Raw genomic sequence first — 23,053 nt, 5'->3', positions numbered from 1 at the left:
ATGAACATTTCGGAAGCTAATCAATCTGAACACCTGACGTTATTCAGACCAATTTTCACGTCTCGTGAAACATTCGCTCCGCGTACACAGACGCACTGCCACTCGCTATATTTCCAGCTCACGCCAATGCGCGCTTTTTGAGAAGAATATAAGAGAGCCCCGAAAAGTTTGGCGCCCATTAACTTCCTTCCAAGCTATCTGACGAAACTCTTTCGCCCATTCATTTAGCTTCATCCCAGCTATACCACCGAGAAGCGGCAGTGTACTCCGAAAAGCACCACACTGGTTTACATTACCTATACTTCTCAGAAAGACGCTCGAAGTATGGCACAGTTGGCCGCCGTAAGACTTTCACCTTCGAACGTGCACTCATATGCGACGAGCAGAAAGTCGGAACGCAAAACGTGCCTATTCTTTCCCACGTGGCCCACAGCAGACGTATAGTTAAAACAGATGTACTATTGTGAGCAATATATATATCAAAGGCGCGAGTTGCAGAGAGCCTCGAAATACAGATAACGTGCTACGAGGATGGCGCTGCCGAAACTGGAGGCTAAAGGACGGCGCTCTTCCGCTGACTGTTGGCACTCCCACGTCACTATAAACGCATGATCGTTGAAACGGCAGTTTATCGCGTAATGACGACACGAAAATTAATATAAAAGTGACCGAAAACAAGGATGCGCATTGAAACGCTCAGCGAACACAATCTATTGATGCAATTAATGCCCAGCCGATGTATCGCGGCCGGCTACGTCACAGCCCATGTTTCTTTAGCTTTACAGCCTGCTACGTCAACTGGTTAAGGATATCATAGCTGAAATCAAGAAGAGAAAATGGGCATGGGCCGGGCATGTAGCGCGTAGACAGGATAACCGCTGGTCAATAAGAGTAACTGACTGGATTCCCAGAGAAGGCAAGCGGGTTAGGGGGAGACAGAAGGTTAGGTGGGCAGATGAGATTAAGAAGTTTGCGGGTATAAATTGGCAGCAGCAAGCACAGGACCGGGCTAACTGGCGGAACATGGGAGAGGCCTTTGTCCTGCAGTGGACATAGTCAGGCTGATGATGATGATGATGATGATGATGATGACGTCAAGTGGTTGTGGATGTGCGCGTTGATGTGAATTTATATGACCGACCGCAACCACTAGCAGCATAGAAAAACATACTTAAATAAAGAGTGGACGCTCCCGTAAGCCCTGCGGCCCAGCTACTGCGCTGCTTTCAGCGCCACGAATGATCGGTCAGACCCGATAATGAGTTCAGCAGGAATAAAATAACGTTTTCCTCTTTCCAACGATGGGATTTGAACCTGCACATTGATGCTCCGAAAGCGAGTGCCTCTTCCACTAGGCTGCACACCCACGCATCCGCGACGGGAATACATGTACAGCACATCTAAACCACATGAATGAGCCTTTTTGCGCAAAAGGAATGCAGAAAGACAACACTTTCTAGTCATAATTTACTGTTTTCTGTTGTAAAGCATTAAAAGTCCTCAGTGGCACATGATGTAGAGCATTTAAGAGAAAATTGCACAAATTAACAAATGTTTTTCTTCGGAAGATAATTGCCGCAAATCTTGGGTATTCACTGTACTCCTGATAAGGCTAATACAAGTGTTAATATAGAAATAAAAGCGCTGCAGATGACACGCTTGAAGCTGCGTTTCGCAGCAACGATATTGAGGAGGGAGCGTCAACAGTCGGTTTAAGCGCGCCGCCCTTGAACTATCAGTTGGCACTCCCTCCTCGACATCGTTGCTGCAAAACGCAGCTTATACCGTGTCAGCTGCAGAGAAACACAATATATGCAGAGAAACACACGTAAACCTAAGGGCTCGTATTTCCGTGTTTTAACACAGTATTAATGAGATATAACAGACAGTAATGCCAAGGAATGTACAGGGGAAGTTATTAGAACCAATGGAATGTAAATAAGAAGAAAGAAGAAAGAAAAGTGGATGAAAAAAGTACCAGCTGTGAGCAGGAATCGAACCTACGACCTTCGAATAACGCGTTCGATGCTCTAACCACTGAGCTATCACAGCGGCCATCCCTCCATCCACTTTTTGGGGATTATATGTGAATTTAGAAATACGAGCCCTTAGGTATACACTTCTCTCCCTTATTTCATTGAACGAGGGTCTCGTACTGGCAGACTTGGTGTGTTTAGGTTGTATAAGAGGGAAAAATAATCAGCTGCCCGCTCATAATAAGTTCACGTGCTACGTGACGCCAAACATGCGAATAAGAGTGTTTTCACACTCGTTGTTTGGCTTATAGATGGCGCTGACTGTCACTCCTACTTCTAAATTCACATATAAACCCTAAAAAGTGGATAAAGGGACGGCCGCTGTGATAGCTCAGTGCATTCTGCTTCTGGTCACCGACGCGTGCGGACGCAGGATGGCAGGCTCCTCAAGAGCTGTAACAGCGGCCGACGCTGGCCGCGGTTTCATGTGCACATCGCTTCCCAAGGACTACCGTTTAATTCTTCCACCACTGCCCACAGGAGAAGGACTCAGACGCACGTTGGTTCTGCACTGCGATATCGCAGCGCGTCCGTACGGGATTAATGACTTCCGAAAGCCGCTCAAGGAGTTAGGCATCATTCAAGAGGTAAGCGGCATAGGAGCGTATCAGATGTCGCACGTCTGGCTTCTTAACATGAAGACTGATGAAGCCAAGAAGACAGTTCTGGACGCTGGCCTACTCTCCGTGAAAGACCGGCTCTGCGTCGTCGTCGACCCAGAAAGGCAAGAGGTGCGTCTCAAGTTGCATTGGGTAGCCTTTGACGTCAACGCAGATACTGTACGGCGTGCTTTCCGGGAGTACGGTGAAGTGAAAGAAGTTATCAGCGACAAGTGGAGAGACGAAGACTTCGAAGGAGTTGAGTCAACCACAAGATTCGTTCGGCTACTACTTAAAGAAGGCGTTACTACGGATCGCATACCCCACCAGATGCGTCTCCGAAGCGGCATGGCACTGGTGGTTGTGCCAGGAAGAGCACCGCTGTGCCTGCGTTGCCGGAACACGGGACACATTCGTCGCGACTGCAGGGTGCCCAGGTGCGCTGGTTGTCGCGCTTTTGGGCATGAGCAGGCGGACTGTACTCGTTCCTATGCCAGTGCAGCAAGTCGAGCAACAAATGCCGACCACAGTGAATTGCTCATGGATGAAGAGAAAGCAGAGAGGGCCGCGGCGTCGAAGGCAGGAGTGGAGGCGTCTCATGCAGTGGCGACCAGCGAGAGAAAGATGGAGACACCTAAGCAAGACACAGACGAAAATACGGTTGTGGGCACTCCAACGCAACGGCGTTCGACTCAAATGGAAACCCAGCACAAGGCTGAACCAGTCATCGGGTCCGACGCTACTTCGGACATGAATACAGTTGAAGCTACGCCAGTAAAGCGACGCCTGAATGAGGGAGACGCGGCGTCCCAGTAGCGTCTGACCCAGGAAGATCAAGGGCAGTGGCGAGTGGCTGGCTCCAAAAAGTCTCGGGGTGCTGGCCGCCTGCGTTCGTCGTCGCTTTCACGCGGCGGCGACGGGACGACGCCTTGAGCGTCGGCCGGACAGTGTTTTAGGTATTGGTAAGTTAAGCGTCTTTCGCTCGGCTTTCTCTCATCACGATGGCGACGATTAGATTGGCGACGCTAAGTGTACGTGGGCTTTCTGCCAAACAGCGGCAAAACCAGCTTTACCGCCTGATTATAGAACAAGATCTAGACATCGTCGCTGTACAGGAAACTAAAGTAGAGAGTGAAGAGCACGCTGAGCGAATGGTGCAGCCTTTCACGAGACTGTTTGATGTGTGCGTTTGTCACGCGGTGGGTACATCTGCAGGTTGCCTCTTGTTGATTCGGCAGAGCCTTAATGCGAAAGTGGAGTCTGTAACTACCTGCGAGGCGGGTCGTTTTATTATATGTGATTTATCCCTACCAAGAGAAAAATGGAGAGTAATCTGTGTGTACGCACCCACTGTGATTCAAGATCGAAAGGAGTTTTTTGAAAAACTTCATGTGTATTTAAAGTGAACGTAAACTAATTTTGGCCGGGGATTTCAACTGCGTTTGTTCGAGTATAGATAAATCAAGTTCCAGGCCATACAGAGATTTAAACACTGCCGTTCTAATCGATATGGTGGCGAAAGCTCAGCTAGAGGACGTCGGTGAATGTCTTTGCAGTGGAAAAGGGGTTATGTTTACCCAATTTCAGCGTTCAAGCCATGCTAGACTTGACAGAGTATATGTGTCTTCCGAAATCATTCCTTCGTGCCATGATTACAGAGTTACACCTGTTACGTTTAGTGATCATTGTTTGGTTTCATTCTCAATGGGTAAACATAAAAGGAGTAACAAACATTTCTCTTGGGACCTCTGTAAATTTAATGTAAAGCTACTAAATAATGAAGAGTTTAATCGAATTTTTCTAGAGGGCATAGAAGACTTAGCAAATAGAACACTTGAATCCTGGGGACATAAGTGGGAAATATTTAAACAGACCATTAAACTGAAAGCACTTGAGAGAGCCAGTATCCTGAGACATGCTGAAAAAGAACTTGAAGTGCGTTTGCGTGAAAACTTGCAACAGTTAGTTGCGGATAAATGTACTCAGGCCGGAACATTTTCAGAGAAGATAAACATAACTACACAGAAGCCAGAGTTGATAGACCAAGAACGTTATCGTGGAGCATTGATTCGAGCTCGAGCAGAAAACTTGGTAGCGGGAGAAATGCCAACAAAACGAGCTCTTGGAGCTGAGAAGAGACTTGTCTGTAAGAATGAAATAAGAGAAATAGAATATAAAGGAACAAGGTGCCATACGAAAGAAGCAATATCCGGTGCTTTTTTCGAATATTACAAAGAGTTATTCACACCAACCAGTGTGCACGCAGAACGTTTTAATAGCGATTTCATTTCATTATTGCCAAGACTTGATGATGAAAGAAAGGAAATTTTAGAATTGCCTATAACAGAGCGAGAAGTTGAAAAAGCAATTGATAAGTTAAACAATGGTAAGTCTCCAGGACCAGGTGGCCTGAGTGCTGCAGTGTACAATGAATTCAAACACGTAGTTTCACCTATTTTGAAGGAGGTATTTAACGAGGCTTTTAAGTGTAAACAACTTCCACCATCGTTTTTGTCAGCCCACACGGTCTTAATACCTAAAACAGATGATCCCGCGAAGTTAAGAAGTGTTACTGCATATAGACCAATCAGCCTAACTAATGTTGACTATAAAATATTGAGGAAAATATTGGCCAGAAGACTCCAGACAGCTATGACAAAACTGATTGTGCCCCACCAAACTTGTGGCATAAAGGGAAGGAAAATAATGACCAACATAAACATAGCACGATCAATCCTAGAAATTTGTGACGCTATGCATCTCAATGTTGCCATGCTTCAAACTGACCTCGAAAAGGCATTTGATCGCGTGCCGCACGACGTGCTCCTTTCATTACTTGAGCACATTAACGTAGGGAGTTTGATTAGCGAAGGAGTGCGCATGGCTTACACTGGATGCACGACGAGATTGGTAATAAATAAAACTGCGGGTGAGCGTATACCTGTGCTGCGGTCAGTGAGACAGGGGTGTCCACTATCGCCCCTGCTTTTTGCTGTTTTCATTGAACCTTTCTGCTTAAGTGTAATTTATAACCCTGCAATAAGCGGCTTTAAATTGCATGAAGCTGAGGTTAGCCTCCTCACATACGCAGACGACATTGCAGTTTTCTGTACAAATTATGAGAGTATAATGCATGCTGTATATGCCGTGAAAACTTTTTGCCAGGCGAGTGGTAGTGCCGTGAACTGGGATAAGTGCCTTGGCTTCTGGCATGGGGAATGGGACGTCACGCCAAGAGTATTTCTAAACATTAAATGGCAGGAAACACCAGTGAAGTATTTAGGAGTGCCGCTGGAGTTCTATCATGACAGTGAACCGTATTGGAAAAAAGAAACACAGGCATTGCGCAATGATGTAGAAAAATGGAAAGGTTGGGGTATTTCGATATTCGCAGGGGCCACAACGTGCAACTTGTTTCTGGTGAGCAAGCTGTGGTACGTAATGCAGGTTTTGCACTGCAGTAGAATAAGTGTACAGAAAATACACAAAGTATTTGCAATTTTCATATGGAGCTCTGTATGGGAAAGATCAAGCCGCACAAACCTTTTCAGAAAAGTTAGAGATGGCGGACTCGGATTAGTTCATTTGTACATAAGACAACTTGTCAATCGTTTCCTTTTTCTGCGTGATGTGGATGACCCTTTTTGAGAACTGTTATACAACTAAGGTTATCTAGAGTGCTGCCGGGATTTCTCGTATCATCATCAAATATGCAAGGACCAATACAAGGGTATTTACAAGAAGTTGTTTCGTCTTTCCGCTTTTTGTCAGTGAGATTTTCGTTAGAGTATCTGGCTGAAGTACCACGTAAAAAATTGTATAGAGACCTTGTCGATGTTTTACTGCCTGTTCCATTGTGCCGTCAGCTATATTGTGCAGGCCCAGGACAGGATGTTCTGAAACGTGTTAAAAGAATGCTTGTAGCGCCAGGGGTCAAAACTTTTTTCTTTAAATTACGTACTGGTACCTTACCAGTTAAAACGTGGTTGCAGGATAAGGGAATATTCGTGCCATGTAGCACAAATTGCCACTTGTGTAATAAACCGGAAACAATTGAACACGTGTTTATAGATTGCTGGAGCGGGGTATTTTTCTGGGACATACTGCAAAGAACCTTGATAAAAGAATTACCGTTAAGTCCACATGGCATCCGTTTTCTTTCGGTTAAAAACGAGGCAGGTGTACCTTATGATCTTATCATGCTTCTGGGCCTGCACAGTATATGGAAAACCCGATGTGCCTTTGAATACGTGGATGTAGAAGTGCTAGCTGTGCGCCAATATTTTTCCAAATCTGTGTGCCATTTTCTTGAAATGCTGAAAAGCCAAGAGGATGTGCCAGACTGGATTGGGTGCATTGAGCGATTGTTACGAATGCCCAAGTATTGATTAATAGTCAGCCAAGAGCTGACGGTACCTCAATGCATTCTGTGGATGTATTTTGTGACGCACTTGAATATGAACCAATATGTAAATATGTAAAATGGGAACAGTCATGATTTGCAAGGCAATAAAGAAAAAAAAAGCTGTGATAGCTCAGTGGTTAGAGCATCGAACGCGTAATTCGAAGGTCGTAGGTTCGATTCCTGCTTACAGTTGGTAATTTTTTCATCCACTTTTCTTTCTTCTTATTTACATTCCATTAATGTTAATAACTTCCCCTGTACATTCCTTGGCATTACTGTCTGTTATATCTCATTATTATTGTGTTGAAAACACGGAAAAACGAGCCCTTAGGTATACACTTCTTTCCCTTATTTCATTGAACGAGGGTCTCGTACTGGCAGACTTGGTGTGTTTAGGTTGTATAAGAGGGACAATTAATCAGCTGCCCGCTCATAATAAGTTCACGTGCTACGTGACGCCAAACATGCGCATAAGAGTGTTTTCACACTCGTTGTTTGGCTTATAGATGGCGCTGACTGTCGCTCCTACTTCTAAATTCACAGATAAACCCAAAAAAAGTGGATGGAGGGAGGGCCGCTGTAATAGCTCAGTGGTTAGAGCATCGAACGCGTAATTCGAAGGTCGTAGGTTCGATTCCTGCTTACAGTTGGTAATTTTTACATCCACTTTTCTTTCTTCTTATTTACATTCCATTAATGGTAATAACTTCCCCTGTACATTCCTTGGCATTACTGTCTGTTATATCTCATTATTATTGTGTTAAAAACACGGAAAAACGAGCCCTTAGGTATACACTTCTTTCCCTTATTTCATTGAACGAGGGTCTCGTACTGGCAGACTTGGTGTGTTTAGGTTGTATAAGAGGGACAATCAATCAGCTGCCCGCTCATAATAAGTTCACGTGCTACGTGACGCCAAACATGCGCATAAGAGTGTTTTCACACTCGTTGTTTGGCTTATAGATGGCGCTGACGGTCGCTCCTACTTCTAAATTCACAGATAAACCCAAAAAAAGTGGATGGAGGGAGGGCCGCTGTAATAGCTCAGTGGTTAGAGCATCGAACGCGTAATTCGAAGGTCGTAGGTTCGATTCCTGCTTACAGTTGGTAATTTTTTCATCCACTTTTCTTTCTTCTTATTTACATTCCATTAATGTTAATAACTTCCCCTGTACATTCCTTGGCATTACTGTCTGTTATATCTCATTATTATTGTGTTAAAAACACGGAAAAACGAGCCCTTAGGTATACACTTCTTTCCCTTATTTCATTGAACGAGGGTCTCGTACTGGCAGACTTGGTGTGTTTAGGTTGTATAAGAGGGACAATTAATCAGCTGCCCGCTCATAATAAGTTCACGTGCTACGTGACGCCAAACATGCGCATAAGAGTGTTTTCACACTCGTTGTTTGGCTTATAGATGGCGCTGACTGTCGCTCCTACTTCTAAATTCACAGATAAACCCAAAAAAAGTGGATGGAGGGAGGGCCGCTGTAATAGCTCAGTGGTTAGAGCATCGAACGCGTAATTCGAAGGTCGTAGGTTTGATTCCTGCTTACAGTTGGTAATTTTTTCATCCACTTTTCTTTCTTCTTATTTACATTCCATTAATGTTAATAACTTCCCCTGTACATTCCTTGGCATTACTGTCTGTTATATCTCATTATTATTGTGTTAAAAACACGGAAAAACGAGCCCTTAGGTATACACTTCTTTCCCTTATTTCATTGAACGAGGGTCTCGTACTGGCAGACTTGGTGTGTTTAGGTTGTATAAGAGGGACAATTAATCAGCTGCCCGCTCATAATAAGTTCACGTGCTACGTGACGCCAAACATGCGCATAAGAGTGTTTTCACACTCGTTGTTTGGCTTATAGATGGCGCTGACTGTCGCTCCTACTTCTAAATTCACAGATAAACCCAAAAAAAGTGGATGGAGGGAGGGCCGCTGTAATAGCTCAGTGGTTAGAGCATCGAACGCGTAATTCGAAGGTCGTAGGTTCGATTTCTGCTTACAGTTGGTAATTTTTTCATCCACTTTTCTTTCTTCTTATTTACATTCCATTAATGTTAATAACTTCCCCTGTACATTCCTTGGCATTACTGTCTGTTATATCTCATTATTATTGTGTTAAAAACACGGAAAAACGAGCCCTTAGGTATACACTTCTTTCCTTAGGTATACACTTCTTTATATATATATATATATATATATATATATATATATATATATATATATATATATATAGTTTTTCACGCAATTTTCTGTTAGCCAGCATGGTTATATACATGCACAAACGCTATAACTCGTGTAAGAAAAATTTCCCCGAACTTCTTCGAAGCGCTTTCTTCCCTCACTTAGCCTTCACTAGCATGCGTTCTTTTCTCATTTATTTATTTTGTGAAACAAGCATATGCTCCAAAGCCACTAAGTTTTTCCAGCCTCGCCGACTCCACTCTCCTCATTTCCATTCTCTGAGAGCGTCATGCTTTACTTTTCTCAATTTCTTAGTTTTTCACGATCAGCGCTCTAGTTCAATAAAGAAACGGTCGTAATTTACGTAAGGGCCCAACCACACGTCATATAGTCGGCATATCTGTTTTTGCTGCCTTAATCTGGCAGTATTTTTTTTTCTTGCGCAAACGTTATAGCCGCGAGCCAACTCGCTTCTGTGGGGGGAATGTTTTTTTTTTTTTAGAGCCCCCGCTTCTTTCAAATTCTTTTCTTCAAACATATTTCACGTGAAGTTTACGTATCTTATTCACTTTTTTATCAGCCGCGACGAGCCTTGGAGCTGTATGTATTGCGGTTCCGGACTAATTCAGAGTCAAATTTACTGTACAAGCACACGCCATGGCTATGCTCGATTCTGTGGAATAATGGGGGTTGGAGCCCTGTTATACCAGGATGAGTTCCTTGGAATAAAGATGCAAGCAACCCTATATATGTGCCGGGGATGGCTATGGTTTTTTAACTGCACTCTTTCTTCCCGAGTCCTAAGTGAAATCACATGGCACCTGTTGTCTGTCTGTGTGAAAATGAAATTTACACCGGCTATTTTGCGGTACCAGAGCCAATCATCTTGTTGTTTTTGCGTTATCTTAGCAAAACAACCCAGTGGTGCTTGCACTTCTGAGCGGACAGCTCTTATGAGACGTATGGATTTGTCTTCTGCCTGTGAGATGTGGTACGCTTGACGTTGCATGATGGGAAATTAATTACACGAGTGATACGGCCTTAGTTCAGAAAAAAAAACGCTCAAGAAAACATGAGGCTGCAAGAGAACGTGTCCATTTTTCTACTGCTGCCAGCAAAAGTAATAAAATAGTAAAACGTCCACTTACACGTTGACTGCGAGCAGTCTCTATGAGCTTAACAGTACGTGTGTGAAAATGATAATTCAGATCGCTTCAGTCGTAACCTAAAATGTCACGTCAAAACGTATGACATGAAAGCAATTGCGGTTCACGAAATAAGCGCTCAAAATTCCAAGCCAGTGAGTACAGGGAAAGGTTGACGCTTTGTCTACCCTTTCTTGTTCAGTAAAACACACGCACGCACGCACGCACGCACGCACACACACACACACACACACACACACACACACACACACGCGCGCGCGCACGCACGCACGCACGCACGCACGCACGAACGCTGGGCATCTTCGCTGAGCGTCACCCTAACTTTCAGAACTCCCCCAGCTTTTCCTGCAAAAGATTAAAAAGTTAAACCCTCGGCACGCAAAGCCAAATAAAAAGCAAATTCTTCAAAAAAACTGCAAATTCTTCGAGCCCGATTCACAGCGTGACAAAAGTACATCAGTCACAAGAAATTAGCTTTTCAGATGCGGCAGTCGTCCTGCCCAGATGGTCTCTTTCTTGTAACCCTAGGCGTACTCCCGGCGGCTAGTAGTATAGCCTCCGGATGTAGTGTCACGAAAACTAATTCCGCACCGGTCTATCACAACGCGCGATTGACTAATTCACGTACCGATCAGTCTGGCACGCGTAATAAAGCATATAGCTGGGCGAGCGGTTCGCGCTGCAGTGGTATATGCTGTCGCCGCACTTTCTCAGTGGTCTGAGTTACCCCACCAATGCATGTCGGCGATCGCCGGCAATTTGTCGTCGATTGCACGGAAGGGCTGCGTAGGCGTCAGTACAATACATATATGTAAGCGTTGCGCCAAACGACTCGTTTGTAACTGTCTGTGCAGCTATATCGAGCCAGGAGCAGTGCCAAAATCAAATCCACGTGTTACGCAAATAAGCTTTCTTCGTGGTTCGTTTTGATTCCCAACTTGCTCTTATTACTGCCGCACGAAGCTTCATCACTTCTTTCTTTCTTTCTTTCTTTCTTTCTTTCTTTCTTTCTTTCTTTCTTTCTTTCTTTTTTTTCTTTCTTTCTTTCTTTCTTTTTTCTTTTTTTCAGTTATTACGAAATTGCGAGCGAGATTATTTGAGTACTTTAGGCAATAGAAGCGGATGAACATGTTCGGAACTCCCTCCTGATAACAAGCTGATAAATTTACGCGTTGGAAGCATTGTCAAATAATGTATATTTATATTCTTAATAAGCGTTTTAATGCGTTATGGGATGAAGTCGAGTTATTCACTCGTAATTGTCCGTGTCACTATGATCATTCATTGGTGACTATAAGTGAAGAGACTTAATTCCAGTATAAAAAGATCTCTTTTACTCTAAGAAAATTTAAAAGCGTATACCAAGATATCGTGCCCAGCACTACTGGAGGTGATGGCCAAATAAACATCAGCGAGAATCCATACACCTTTAGCAAGGTATATATATATACACTGATCAGCGTTTAATTTCTGGGTGGACGCGCCTACATGAATAATTCAAATTTCATACTGTAGCTCTAGTTCATTCATTCATTCATCCACTCATTGAATGGCTTTGCATGTAACTATAGTGACAACGATAATGATAATAAAAGTGTCGTGTCTGTTGCTTTCTTGGTTTTATAACTGTACTTGAGAGGTGTTCGAGCCTATATGTGTCATGCGGGCTACTTCTCTTTTCTTATACTATAGCTGTCGTGGTAACAATTGTTTTCTTGATGCTCCTTTCCTGCCTTTCTTTTCTTTTTGTGGCTGTTTTTTATTGCCGTCGTGTTTGTAATCGACGAAGTTAGTTCACTTTAATAGTGCAAGTAAATGTAAAACTGTCCTAGAAAACGAGGTTCCTGACGAAGCGTCCTACGATTTGCTCAGAAAAAGAACCTGATCAAAGTGTGTCGTTAGGGTTGCAGATTTTCTGCTGGGTTAACAGACCTTAATGTGTGTGCGTGTGTGTGTGTGTGTGTGTGTGTGTGTGTGTGTGTGTGTGTGTGTGTGTGTGTGTGTGTGTGTGTGTGTGTGTGTGTGTGTGCATGCGTGCGTGCGTGTGTGTGTGTGTGTGTGTTTGTGTGTGGGGGGGGGCGGGGGCAGGGAGGGGCAGTAGACAAACAAACAATAAAAATACACGCAAGGAGAACCACCAGGCATGGGTGTATCGATATCACATTGTTTGTATTTCGCGCACTCTTGCACCTGTACCCCATCCAATAAATGGAATTCCAAGGCTTCAATCATCATTGTTTGTTCAAACAAAATTTACCTCCACCTCAGGCATGTGTGATTACTCGAGGTATAAGGAAAGCGTGAAAAATACCTATAATTCGCGGTGCTTCCCACGAAGGTTTGAGAAGAATTGTACAGAAAAAAATAGTGGTGACTGAAAAAAAATGTTTTGTAATTTGTGTTTCTCGAGAAAGTAATTACAAACGAAACTAGCGCATGTGCGCGGACACAGCCACTCACGCACGGCACTACCATTTTGTATGGAAGGTACATGTACGTCGGAAGCGCCATTGCGAGGCAATGAAGATGACCGCAAGAGAGATTTGGTACTGACAAAAGCACATGCATGCATGTGATTAGCGTAACCCAATTCGGCACGCACAAAAGCGGCACCTCTCCTTCTCCGTCTCTCATTTTCTCCTCACGTCTGAACTCAAGCTCTCTGCTAGAAAAGGTGAAAACAAAAGCAAGCCACGAAACTTGAAAGAGCAGGAATAATCTTCGGACGCGCCCGACCGATTGCAAAGGGGGTCACTAAGCTCATTTCTGTTCCTCCCCTTCTCGTTGTTCATCGCTGCTCCTTCACTTTCTCGCACAACCTTCGTAATTCGAGAGAGAAGAAATGGATCACTGATGTTCGAAAGAGTGAAAAAAAAACCGTGTGCCACCACTAGCAACGTCAGTACTCATGTAGTAATTAGGACGCATCGTGATAATAATTAATCATGGCCAGGTGACAATAATCACTAAATTGAGCACGCGTCTCGCGACACTTTGATGAGAAGAAGGGGGGGTGAAGGGGGAGGGCGTCGGAGGTGGCAGCCATCGAAGGACAGCAATGATCCATTTTTGTTTGTCGGCTCAACCTCTTCAGTCTCTCTCTCGCTCTCACTATTGCGTTATACTTACCGCTTGCTCTCCTCTATATACGGGAGAAATACAAAAAAAAAGGGGGGGGGGGAACCAAGGCAGTTCTTTGACTACTGTGTGAGTTCTGTGCGAGCACACAGAAATATCATGGTGATCTCGGGTGGCAAAAGATACAAGTCCCGCCTAAGCAGCCGTGGCCCCCTTCACAGAAGGCAAAATCGAGTGTGCAGTGTCTGCGAATCTGTTGTCAGCCGGCTAGTCTTGCGACGCATGCCCTGATCTGCTGAACTGATGGCACCTCGCTATTTTGCTCGTCTGATCGAACGTCATCGCTAGCACGCATCACTTAACAGGAAAGTTCTTTCGGCGAGATATCCACTGGCCATTATTGTTTCCACTTGTTCTGTTTATTTCAGAAATAATCGGTATGATCCGCTTATAACGCGTTAATTAACGTTGTTGAGTTCCTGACAAGTGCCGGGTGTTGGTTGTGCTAAGTAGGCCATTAGAGTATCGATGGTGTGGCGCAGCGTTTTTGCAAATTCCAACAAAAAACACGGCAGCTTGTATTAAGGTCCATATAGGTGTGAAAATACCGTGGAAACATCACAGAAAGGAACACTGATTCTTATTATTACTTATTGTTATTTCAATGTACTGCCAGGCCAAGAAGCCATTATTGCAGGAAGAGCAAGATAAAGGGAGAGGTATACAGACAGACCTATATTTTGTGAATAAGTGTGAAAGTACTAATACGCGGTTCATGGAAAACATGTCACACTACATGTTCAAGATGAGACCACCGGGATGTGTTAGGTATAGCTGTAACTTTGTTTACTTATTTAATCTCAACCCACCAGGCGATTCCCAAAACATTAGTTTGCTGCTCACTTGGCTATTGCCACAGTGTTACTCTCCAGCTCTTTTTCACTGCGATTTTCCCGAATTAACGTCGGTTCCTTTGATCTTTCTACTTCTTTTTTTACATGAGCATTTCATCAAAATTTCAAAGAGAACGGTTTACTGCCTTTCTAAAATGAAATCTCTAGCACCTAAGGGGTAGCAGTAGAACATACCTATTAGAACACCTTCACATGCGAGGCCTACACCTGTGGCCAGCTGCAATATTTACTGCAAGCTCTTGATTAAAATAAATAAAGCTACAAATTCATATGCGTGGACACCATGCCATAGAGAACTAGGTGACCTGCTGCGTGGCTGCCAGCAAACAAGAGAGGAACCCACGTGGCGAGAGTACGACGTGTGGTGGTTATTGAAAAGTGTTTTCATTACGCCATGGTAGTAAAAACGCTGGACTAAAATTGCACTTTTAGCCATCGGATCATATATTTCCTGCTCCGAGTGTTTCGGTATGTATCGAAAAATTCAAAGCACCTCGAAAGCCCAATCTTCGAGTCTCCTATTGATTTCTATGTCAGTGCTATTAGTGGCGTCTTAATATATCGTGAGCTTTGAGATGGAAGTAATAATGCAAGACTTTCAGTACCTTGCGAAATTCTTGCGGTCGCAAACTCTAATATAACAGTTGGGCTGACGACCCAAAACCACGATATGAATAGGAGGCACGCCGAATAATAGAGTGCTTTGAAGATCGCCCCCACTTGGAGTACTTTAACGTGGACCTCAGTATAAACAAATGGTCATCTGATTAGCGCTCTAACTGCGCTACACAACATAATAAGAACAGACAGCACGTGCGCGGACACCAACGAGCCTCCAGCATCTTGCCTGCATCGAAAAGCGACACTCGCGGCCATGAACGAACCCGCTACCTTCGGATCAACAGCCAAGCACAATAACCACTGTACCCCAGTAGTGGTGGCCACAGATTGTCATATACCTGGTTACATAACTTTCCACGTAAATGATAAATATTTTAAATAGCGTTCGACGAAACGCTTCACATTGGCAAATCACGTTCGTGCGATCAAAGTTCGAACGAAGGCAAGTCTGAAACTTTTATTTTCACTGCACGGTAGCAGTACAAATGCCAATGTGTCAATCTTTGCCCAATCAGTGTTTTATACATTCAATAACCATAAAAATAAGCAACATAGCTTATAGCGTTCGTTCTGGGTGGAACTTCTGTAAAAGGTTTCAGCGAGGACACTGAAAGGCATTGCCCGTAAGGCCTTGCTTAGGGTAAAAGGGCCTGTGATTTACGCCCGAAATTAGGACGCGTAGCGTCTCCTTTCGAGGTGATCGTCATATATTTTTTTTTACTTTCGCTTACCTCTACCATTACATATTTAAAGCAACTTTGAATTTCTAATCCATGCCATGCAACAGAATAAGGATAAAGTAAAACCTGCATCACTGGTCAGCCATTTGAGAAACGTTTTTTAAACATTTCAAATGACTCGCATGATGCTAAAGGGCAACTAGTGATTGCCAAATTTATAGAAATAGATGCCGTGTTGAGGCAGTGGCTAGTTCTTCACAATGTTTGTAGAAATAAATTGTTAATCACTGATACGGCAAGAAGACAGAACGACAAGATAAGTTGTACATTTGAGGCTAATGAAGCCTTTCTTGATGACGTGCACTCCGAGATTTTGTCCACGTGCACTGTTAACACTGATGAAGTGACAATTTTAAGCAATACAACATAGTACTCTTAAAGGTGCCGTTCTTCAAAAGGGGATTGGTCAGACGGAGAACAATCCGCACAATAAGCGGGGTTCCTGCGTATGTGAATATCCTGTTTCTGCATCTCCCGTATATCTTTCCCCTCATATCCATTCCCTTATATCCCAGAGTTCTCTTATTGATAATTCGGAACGATAGAATAACTTATGCAGTGGAGAAATTCTTGATTGTGACGGCAGGCTCGCCTACTTTGTGAATTCGAGTGAATGGCGAAAGAACCTCTCTGACTCGATGACAGTGGAGTTCCTTCACTAACGGTACTGCCACATCTCTTCAATGAAAACCATAGACTCAGGCTCAGAATAAGTTTTGTCGCATAGTCTATAATTCTGTGCAGTTATTCTTAGTATGATGATCAATAATCTTTATTCATTCTGCCTTCATAAAATTTGTCTGGAAAGGCCCCAAGTTTGAAAAATTTAAGACCCATTTCGTTGACTTCGTGTTTGGGAAAAGTATACGAGAGAATCGTGCTTCATAGGATGGAGACCTACCTGGACGACAACAAACTCATGCCGCACACCATGTTTGGCTTCCGAAAATGCCTCTCAACACAGGACGTCCTCCTACAAATCAAGGAGGAGGTGCTTACCGATGTCCCAAAATATGGCGAAAACGTACTACTTGCACTGGATCTTAAGGCTGCTTTCGACAATGTCAGTCATAAAGCTGTGCTAGAGGAGCTTAGCAAAGTAGGCTGTGGAAAGCGAATACACAACTACATCAAAGCTTTTCTCAGTAACAGAACCGCCACAATCGGTATAGGAGGCATCCGCACTGATACGTTCGATACGCCCACAAAAGTAACACCCCAAGGTTCTGTGATATCGCCAATGCTGTTCAACATCGTTATGATTGGCTTAGCTCGGAACCTCAAAAACATTGAAGGACTCAGACATGCCATCTACGCAGATGATGTTACAATCTGGGTAACAAGAGGATCTCTAGGCCAAAAACAAGATCTTCTGCAACGCGCAGCTGATACAGTTCACGACTACGTGCGTCAATGTGGCCTCGTCTGCTCTCCGGAGAAATCTGAAGTTCTGAGAGTCTACAGACGAGGATACGATCTGCAAAACTCCATAGACGTCTATATAGGGGGGAAGAAAATTCCAGAAGTGTCCCAAATCGAGATTCTCGGCATGTGGATACAAAGCAACTGTCGTATAGACCACACCGTCAGACAGCTGTCAAACACTACAGCGAAAATCACGAGGATGATCACCAGAATCTCTAACAAAAGACGGGGTCTGAAGGAGGAGGACACTTGTAGGCTTGTACAGGCTCTCGTGGTCAGTAGGATTGTTTACAGTGTCCCCTACCAAACACCACTCCCACAGGAAAAAGAACAATTAGAGGCAATCCTCAGAAAAGCCTACAAGTGCGTCCTTGGTCTACCTGTCAGCACCTCGACAGAGAAATTCCTTAAACTCGGGATAAACAACACAGTGCAAGAACACATCGAGGCGCATCTTGTTGCGCAGAAAATGAGATTAATGTTGACTGCTATGGGCAGGCATACGCTGCAGACATTGGGCATGAGGGATGCTTGCGGAGAAATCAATTACACGGCGAGCATACCAAAGGACATTCGCCAGATCATTGAAGTCAGCCCAATACCTCGAAACATGCATCCAGAAATCCATAAGGCTCGAAGAAAAGCCAGATCAGAACCACAAGAAAAAAATTTCAAGGCGAGAACCGACGTATTGTACGTTGACGCGACCACATACAGAGAGCACTCCGGGACAGTTGTAAGTGTTGTTGATCACCAACTTAGGGAAGTCAACAGCGCTTCGATCAAAAGCAACAACATCCTCGAGGCTGAGGAAGTAGCGATTGCGCTCGCCATCACACACCAGAGCGAAGAGTCTACTACAGAAATAGTTACTGACTCGCAAGAAACGTGTCGACGGTACAGCAGCGGACGCATATCCAGTGCTGCCATCCGCATACTCAAGGGAAGAAAAATCAACTTCTCGAGCTGCTCCATTACGTGGACACCAGGCCATGAAACTGTGACAGGGAACCAGCGTGCCGACGCCATTGCCCGAGAATATGCCGACCGGGGGGCGCACAACGACGAGGAACCAGCCACAGTTACAAGACGCTATGGAGCAATTTTAGAACACCAGAGAGCCCTGAGGAGAATTTATCCCCCTCCCCACAAAGACCTCAACAGAGAGCAGTCGCTTGCCTGGAGACAGCTGCAGACTAATACGTAACCCAATCTCAGTCTTCTGAGTAAAATCTATCCGGGAATATACACCAACAAATGCCCGCTATGCAGAGAACACCCCACACTTTACCACGTAACATGGGCCTGCCAACACACACAGATAGTGCCAAGAAACTGTACACCAACACCGGAGCAGTGGGAGGCTGCGCTGTCCTGCTCTAAGCCTGAAGAACAGCTCAAGCTGATCGACAGTGCTTGCAAGATGGCAAATGCCACAGGGGCCCTGGACTGAGGGCTCCACCTTCACCGGAAGAAAGCCATTTGTAATAAAGTTTTGCATTCATAAAATTTGCTGACTGACTAACCAAAACGCTAACGTGCCCGTTCTTCAGATACGCTGGGCATCTTTTGCGCATTTCGTCTATACCACGCAAACTGTGTCAGCGTCATCAAGTAAGATCTTACAGAATGTAGTAACTAGCGTTCAAAGGCTGATCAAAAAAAAAGGCAGCATATCCACGGAGTGAATGATAGATAGTGGGGCGAAGCATCCGTTCGTCTATTCGTTCTTGCTTCCGTCCATCCATGCGTGCGTCTGTGTGGCCGCCCGTGCGTCCATCCGCCCATCCGTGCGTGCGTCTACTCGTGCGTCCGCAGGTTCATCTGTGCGTCCGCCCCTGCTTTCGTCCATGCATCCGCTCCTGCGTCCGTTCATGCGTCCATCCGTCCGTGCAGCCATCCATGCGTCCGTCCATGCATCTGACTGTGTGTCTGTTCGTCCATGTAGTCAACACTCCAGGTACGACCATCTCGCATCTTTTCATCATATGTTCCTCATATAGAAGCACCGCCATCCAGTGGACATTCCAAGGACTGAACGAGAGGCGGCACACGCACACTTTCTTATGCCTAGTTTACACTGAAACATCCGCTTTCTACAGCGACCGAAATTCCCCTGCCGCCGAAACGCAGCGTCGTTCGCACTGGACGCGCCCCGCGCCGCCGAATATGCCATCTACTACGGGGCGAACGCGGGATGGATGCGCTGTCACCCGGTTGTTGCCGCGGCTCGCAAACACTACTACGCTATCCGGTGGTGTATACTTCGACAATTCTCGTACGCAAGAAGCAAGAAAAGACAGTACTGCTTACTTTGCTGGCAAGTGGCCGTCTTGCAATGCACGAAGAGCAGAAAAACCACCGACGCCAGTGGCGTTGGTGGGTTCGTTTTGCTCTGCAAGACCGCAACAAGCTCGGTCTCGCCAACAGCAAGCTCGGTCACCTCTTTCACGAAATACGGAGGCGAAGTAGGCACAGAGTAGGTTAAACTCCCGTTGGTTTCAACATTCAGTTACGTGCACTGCAGCATAACAAGTGAGTAGGGCTTGGCCGCCATTTTTCAAAATTCCTTGACTAGCGCTCCTATTGGTCCGTGGTGACCGATTCGGTGGCAGACGCCGCAAAAATCGGTCCGAGAGCGATCGGCGCGGAGAGGGCCCTTTCGGCGGATCTCGCCTCCGCCAAACCGGATTCGGAGCACTTTCGGCGGCCAGCATGCTCAGTGTGAACGCGGCCTTACGGCTTGCGCTTCGTGTCTACTTTCCACCTTTAATCACCTCGAGTTCACGGTATATACTAGTTCACTCTATTCATTGCTGTGCGGCCCAACGCTCGCTAAACCTTTCTAAAACCAAGGAGGTTAAGCCCAGCGAGTATAACGTAGCAACCCTTTCTTGTCTTTGGTGCGTCGTTGAACAATAAAAAATTCGCAGCGTTTGCGTTAACTAAAAGCCGAATTCTCCTGTCTTTCATTCCCCCTTAGCAGCCATTGGCATGTACATTAGGCACTATCTTTTATTGTTCAACAACGCACAGAAGAAATCTCACACCGGCACCACCTTGAAGGTCAAAATGTTATACTTGTTACACACTACGACGAGGGACGAACGGGTGCCGCTATAAAGAGCTTCGCCCCTAAAATGAGTATCAAACACGTGCCTTAAGCACCATTTCTGAATCTTTACAGCGGATCTCCTGTATACATCTTTCCACGCACTCACTGCACGAAACTGGCACTTGGCTGCATTTGGTCAATCCTTGTCGCAAGTGCCTAAGAGCACTATAACCTTAACTGTATAGAGTCTGATAACAAGAAAAAATGGGGACCACCATTACGCCTCAATGGTTTGGATGTATAAAGCCAGTACGACTAAAGCGTTTGTCCTACTTTGCGTCTCAACTCTCTCACGAAGCGAAACCACTGCTCTTGCGGACACAGATATCTTAATTTTGTCGAACTAAAAAATCAGCCACGTCTGGTTTCCCATGCTGTGCCTAACACAATACGCGGACAGTGAAAATGATCATGTCGACAGCTTCATAGGCCCGCGAAAGGACGCGGCAATTTGTTTCTCGGACGCGGCTTTTTCAACTCAACCGCAATATACTCCCGCGTGTACGCGAACCCACAGTTATAGACCTCACGCGGCCTTGGGCCATACTTTCAGAGCATACACTCGGCATGTACTTCTCGGGCACCCTCCTTATTTTTCGGCGTTCCGCTTCTATCATCGTCATCATCGTTGATTTACTCTATAATTCCTAATGCATGCACACGCGCTCGCTCCACAGAGAAAACTTTCCTACAAGAAAAGTGCTCCCGCACATCGTACTTCTTATTCGCGTGCCCTGTCTCAAGAAAAGAAAAAAAAAGAAAACTACGCGAGGCGCTTATGACATGTGGAGATTCCTTCTGCCAAGAACGACAGCATCTGTCCGCATCGCATAAAGGGGGCCCGACCCAAGGGTCGGCGGCGGAAGCAGCAATGAAAGCTCGCCTGTGTATAAGAAACTCTTTCCATTGTCTCGCAGTCCCTCAGAAAACAAAGGCTCTCATCTCTCTAACGGTTTGCACAAAAAGAGGTTAATGGATGAACTATCCCTGCTGCGCCAAGCACCGACTGACCGACGTCTGTCAACTCTTCTCCGTACAACTATTCGTCTTCACTTATACTCGAGGGAAAAAAAATGCCCGCAGCTTCCCTCGGGGGAACACTGAGGAGGATGCGGACCATATAATTGGTTAACGGGGTGTTAAAGTGCGACTTACTTAGGTCGATGGCTAAATTGGTTAACGTGGTTGTGAAATGGGGTGTTAAATTGCGACTTACTTGGGTCGATGGCTAAATTGGTTAACGTGGTTGTAGGAGGGGGTGTTAAATGAGTGAACACGTACACACGTATGCGAAAGGGCGGCGCTGGTCGAAGGGACGTCGATCATTGTGTTTGTGGATTCGTTGGAATTCATTTCACCGCGACCTTGGACGTCGACGCGCCGTACAAACCAACCGATGAGCGGCAACTGAGCGAGCGAGCGCCGACCTTGAGTATATATACAGCACGACGGCGCATGCACTGTCAGCTGTTGAATGTTCTCGAAGCGCGACGCCACATGCGCGTCCACTGGAGAATCAGGAGAATTGTAGATGTCGAACGCGGTGTGTAGAGGAGGAAGGGTGCACAGATGGTGGAGGAGTGAAGCGCGCGCGGTGTGTAGAGGAGGAAGGGATGCACAGATGGTGGAAGAGTGGGCGACGGCGCGACGGCGCATGCACGCGCGTCAGCTGTCGATTGTTCGAGAAGCGGTGCGGACGGCGTGGACGGCGCACTACAAGGCGCGAGTATAAGATGCTTCCGCATCTAAAACAACGCACTCCAACTTGGTCGGCCGAGTTTTACGTGTGTGGCACCGCTTATCCGTTTACCGCTTTTCTGGTGTTTTAAGCGAAAGCGACAGTATATGGACGACACGTGCTCCCTCGTACAGCTGTACTTTTTTTTCGATCTTGGGGTATCGTGTGCATGTGGGGGAGGGGCAGCAGGGTTGCTACTACCCGTGCCGAACACACAAGAGGGACGCAAATATACAACAAAAGATTCAACTATAGACTCAGTTGTTGACTTGAGAGCGGGAGAGCGAACGAACGGGCATCGCAGCCAAACGACAAGAGCCGTGGCCACTAACCGGCGCAGAGCGGCTTCTCTACTCGCGCGGAAGTGGACATCAGCCTCAGCGTGCTACTTCGTGGGCTCTTTGCTCTTGCCTTCCCGAGTCCACATCAACCCCCGGCCGGCCGGGAGAGAGCTGCAGAGTGGTGTCCAGAATGACTCTGCAGCTTCTTTAGGCTGCACACACACACACACACACACACACACACACACACACACACACACACACACACACACACACACACACACACACACACACGCACGCACCACACACACGCACAGCACACCACGCGTCTTTCCCTCCCTCGTTTCCTCTAGTAAAGTCATGAAGGGAGAACGCGGGAGAAATAGACGAACACGGAAGCTAGCCGACCAACTTTAGATAGATGATGATTTTTGGGGTTTAACGTCCCAAAACCACCATATGATTATGAGAGATGCCGTAGTGGAGGGCTCCGGAAATTTTCGCCACCAGGGGTTCTTTCAACATTAGGTAGAATGTATAGACGTTTGTTTTGATCATACGTTTGAAGAGATTACCGCTCATGCCTCAGTCGTTCCGGGGCCAACAGCAAAAAGATTTGTTGGGGCCTCAGTGCACGGCTGTACTAGCTACATGACGACGAGTGATGACACGGGAGCACCCAGATGTCTTAATTGTGCCATCTTGACCACAATCGGTCGTTTGCCCCTCGGCACCTGT

General features: G+C 45.7%; 1 non-coding gene across 1 annotated transcript; it reads left to right on the top strand.

Moving 5' to 3' along the window:
* The first annotated feature begins 7,159 nt into the window (after nt 1–7,159).
* Nucleotides 7,160–7,232, top strand: TRNAT-CGU (transfer RNA threonine (anticodon CGU)). The gene has a single exon. It is a non-coding gene; the product is annotated as a tRNA-Thr (tRNA).
* The last annotated feature ends 15,821 nt before the right edge of the window (nt 7,233–23,053 follow it).

This window comes from Rhipicephalus microplus, chromosome 2, assembly GCF_043290135.1.
Source record: "Rhipicephalus microplus isolate Deutch F79 chromosome 2, USDA_Rmic, whole genome shotgun sequence".
Classification (NCBI taxonomy): domain Eukaryota; kingdom Metazoa; phylum Arthropoda; class Arachnida; order Ixodida; family Ixodidae; genus Rhipicephalus; species Rhipicephalus microplus.
Note: the sequence above shows the minus strand (reverse complement) of the source record. Positions and strands in the feature narration are given on the sequence as shown.